General features: G+C 42.2%; 1 long non-coding RNA gene across 1 annotated transcript; it reads right to left on the bottom strand.

Annotated features, from left to right (window-relative positions):
- Positions 1–2132: 2132 nt before the first annotated feature.
- LOC146960424 (uncharacterized) lies at positions 2133–3459 on the bottom strand. The gene is made up of 3 exons (XR_015035453.1): positions 2670–3459; positions 2477–2564; positions 2133–2356 (listed from the first exon to the last, which is right to left on the bottom strand). It is a non-coding gene; the product is annotated as an uncharacterized LOC146960424 (long non-coding RNA).
- Between the last annotated feature and the right edge of the window lie 991 nt (positions 3460–4450).

The following is a 4450-nucleotide window of genomic DNA, read 5'->3' as shown; positions in this document are numbered from 1 at the left end:
AGGGGGGTCACTCAGAATAGATGTAACCTGCATAACCTCAGTCTTACTTTTGTTCAGGTTCAAATATAATTTCAAAAGACCTAAAACCAACATGATTACAAAATGTACATTTTAACAAATCTGATGCAAGCTTTTAAAACAAATTTTTAATTAAAAAAAATCATAAATTGCTCGTCTTGCCAACCCTTATTTGTCACTGAGCCATCATGTATGAGACTTCCTTTCAACAACTTGTCTGTAGAAGAGACACTTAAACCTGACTTGCTCCTCTTCTGAAAAACTCTGACATGTCAAACTTTAGGATGTGTTAGCGGACTAATTAATCTGTTTAACCATCAGAACTATGACACATGAAACTGTAAACACAGCTGATCGATTGAAAAAAAATTACCACCCAAGTGAATTCACTTTCTGTGATTGAGAGCAGGTTCTTGAATGTAACTCGGTCAAAGTCAGACGTATCCTCACAATGTTTTGCAGTTCTGTTATGCATGATGTACATGCTGACAAAGTTAGACATGTCAAACTGGTACTGGAGAAAATCGCCTCATTACTTTCCTCGTTTCACAACTTTGGCAGCTCTGCCACTCGTCTTTTTGCCACTCAGTGAGCGTTCTGCAGTGACTTCTGAATACCGTGACGTCATTTGCATACCCTCTATTGGCCTGTCTCACCCTTATAGTCCATATCACAGTCAATTGGGACAGTGTCTATTTCACTTTGAGAAATAGGGTAACTGAAATGCTTTAGGGTCAGTGAGGTCCAACATAATGTATTTGATTCAAATGTTTTTTGTTTTTTTTTAAAGGAAAAGAGTAGAAAGTTACACTGTGTTATCCTACCGGGCACTATTGATGACATCAACAGTTTTACACATTCTGTGATCACACTAAACACAGTTGAATGATTTCAAATGAATATGTCAGTACTAGACACCTTAAAGATGATGTGTCCCAAAAATCTTGTCTTATCTTTGTCAACCTTCTTTATTGACCTTCTTTGTCGAGGCTTTGATGCAGCCATCTTCCACGGATCGTGCAACCAGTAAGTAATCAGCTCTGATCATGTAACAATTGAACATATGAAACTGCACATATGTGATCAGAAGGGTTTCTTGCTTCAGTATTTTTGGAAACATGAGGATACTCCACTTACTAACCTTTTTAGGGCCTTTTTACTGGAAATATCTTTTGATGGGATTAAATGGGTTAAAGGCTGCACAGTGCTTCCCCCAGCAGTCAACACAAAGGCACAGTGTGTTATTTAATTATAGATAATAATAATAATAATTATAATCATTATAATTATAATTATAATTATAATAATCTAATTTATATAGCACCTTTTATACAAAACGTCCATCTCAAGGTGCTTTAAACAAAACATCTAGACAATATTAATCAAAAACAGTCAAATGATAATAAGACACAGTGATAAACAATAAAACAATAGCCCTGCTGTGATGAAATGTTCACTGAAAAAGTTTAGACAGCTAATTAAGCCCAAAAAAACAAAACAAATACCATCAATGTACTAAGCAAATATATTGGCCACACATTCCTGGTAGATGTATGTATTTAGTGTAATGGATTGCATTTTATATTCAACGCTATTCATTTGGACTGCATTATTTCAATGGGCTAATACTATGCACTGAGTTTTGCTGTGTGTTGCTCCCCATCAGTTCCAGTATGCTCATGTTTTTTTATTTCCCTTTCACTTTCAGGTGTGTTACAGTGTGTTGGCACTTTCCGTTGGAGAACAGGTAAAGTGCAAAATAATTTACATTACTTATTATTGTTTTTTTGCATTTACCTGAGGTCACGTGCCCCTTATCTAGGCACAGAGCAGGCAGGCCTCTGAGTGGAACTTTTGTCTTTGTTGTGCTGCTTGTGAGAGAGCATGGCCAACACCAGTAACATGCCATCATATTGGACTCTGCGGCGAAAAGCAAAGGAGAGAGTAGACAGAAATTTGGCGTTAGTCAGTTCAGATAACAGAACAGTACCTTCATTGGCTGAGGCAGTGTCTTCCTCTATTGCTGAGTACAACGAAGACATATTTATGGAATGCCAACCTGAAGACGAAGAGCTGAGATCTGAAGACTCGGATCATATGAGTGATGTCTTCTTTGATGCCTGCGAGTCATTTGTCTCAGATGACGATCTGGAAACCTCTGACGACGAAGACTGTGACCACCTGCGAAGGAGTCTGGCAAACTGGGCAGGAGAGCACCAAATTCCCCATGCTGCTTTAAATGATCTCCTGAAATTGCTCACACCATATCACAGTTCTCTTCCAAGGGACTCCAGGACACTGCTTGGTACGGTGCGGTCTGTGGATGTCTCTGAAAAAGCTGGTGGACAGTACCACTACTTTGGGGTGCTTAATGCAATCAAGCCAGTACTGAATGCCAATAAAGCCCAGCTTCGACAACACATGTGTCTGAATTTGCAAACAAATATTGATGGCCTGCCACTGTTCAAGAGCTCGACAACACAGCTATGGCCCATCCTGGGACGTGTGCAGAACTTCCAGGGTGATCCTGTTGTTCTGGGGCTGTTCTGTGGCACCACAAAACCGAAGTCAATCCATGAGTTCCTCGAGGACTTTGTCAATGAAATCAAACAGTTGGAGGGTGGTTTTGATTTTGAGGGCCTGAGTCTTACATTGAAGCTCTCTTCAATGGTGTGTGATGCACCAGCTTGTGCATTCATAAAAAATATTAAGGGTCACACTGGCTACTTTGGCTGTGGCAAATGTACACAAGAGGGGGTCTACACCGAGAACAGGGTGTGTTATCCCGATATCCACGCCCCTCTGAGGACAGATGAGGACTTCGAGCAAATGATTGATGAAGAACACCATCTTGGCCCATCTCCCTTGCAACAAACATCCCTGGGAATGGTGTCAGGGTTTCCTCTCGACTACATGCACCTGATCTGCCTCGGTGTAATGCGGAAACTTTTCATGCTGTGGCTGAGGGGTCCTCTCACCTGCCGGCTTTCCTCTCAAAACATCACCAAACTGTCTCAAAGACTGACAGATACGAGAAGCCATGTCCCTCTCGAGTTTTCTCGGAGACCCAGGGCACTGCGAGAACTGGATCGGTGGAAGGCAACTGAGTTCAGGCAGTTTCTCCTTTACACAGGACCTGTTCTTCTGAGGGGCATTTTGAACAACGCCATTTATCACAATTTCTTGCTGCTGTCTGTGGGGATCCACATTCTCATCAACTCAAGACTCACTCAAGACTGTACAGAGTACGCAAATGCACTTCTGACATCCTTCGTGCAGCACTTCGGAGAACTCTATGGCAAAAAGTACATTTCATACAACGTCCACAATGTGACACACTTGGTGGAGGATGTGAAAAGGCATGGCGTGTTGGACAACTTCAGTACCTTCCAATACGAAACCTTTCTGCACAGGCTCAAGAGGCTTGTAAGGAAACCACAGTCACCACTCAGCCAAAATCGTCAGACGACTGTCAGAGACCTCCCCTGACAGGCCCTGACAGGCAAACCTGTAACAAAAACAGAGCACTGGAACTGAAAAAACAGCACTTGTCTGGTCCCATACCTGAATCGTTTAGAGGTTTAGAGGTAGCCCAGTTCAGTGAGGTTAGAACCAACCGCTTCACAGTAAAGCTGGACCAGGCAAATAGATTTGTGTCCAGTGGGGGTTCTGTCGTGAGGGTTGACAACATCATCTCCTACAGAGGTGAAACGTTCATTGTCTTTAGCAAACTGGCTGATCAAGGGTCATTCTTTGACTATCCACTACCATCAACAACACTTGGCATTAGAGTTGTGAACTTACCGGTAGTCTGTGAGCCAACCGACATGTGCAAAATCGAATGCATGGATGACAAGCTGTTCCTGGTGCCCTTTTGAGGGGAAATTTGTTTCCATTCCCCTCTTACATTGAACCCCTCTTCTGTTTTTATTTTCAGTTCTTCATGTTTTGTCTGTGTTTCTTATTTTGCGTTGATTGTGGCCTTTAAACCTGGTGTCTGTCAGGTCACAATGTACTCCCTGGTTGAGTTTTTAAAAGAGCAATCCACTGCACCAGTTGCCAAGGAGTGGCTAGATGGTGCCTTTGCATGGTGGCCACCCTACAACTGCAAAGCGGCGCTTCTCAGGAGCATAAAGGCCAGGGAGGCGCCACAGCCAGAGAGGGGATGGGCACGCCATGAAGTCCGTGTCTTATACGAGTCAGGTAATCTGAAAAACAAAATACAGTTTGTTGAACACATGAAATCCAAACCTATAAGCATAATCTATTAACATTACAGAAGCACTTTACATTACAAAAAGCTCATTTATTATGCACCTTCTACAACAAGCAGTTCCAGCCACGTTTTCTGGCCAACTACACATTTAGAACATTCTAAAATCTCTCAATCCAAACTACTGACTGGGCCGTCTTATCTCACAGTCTGTGGGTT

This window comes from Trachurus japonicus, unplaced genomic scaffold (genome assembly GCF_045865225.1).
Source record: "Trachurus japonicus isolate A0001 unplaced genomic scaffold, Traja_1.0 AP030398.1".
NCBI classification, from domain to species: Eukaryota; Metazoa; Chordata; class Actinopteri; order Carangiformes; family Carangidae; genus Trachurus; species Trachurus japonicus.
Note: the sequence above shows the minus strand (reverse complement) of the source record. Positions and strands in the feature narration are given on the sequence as shown.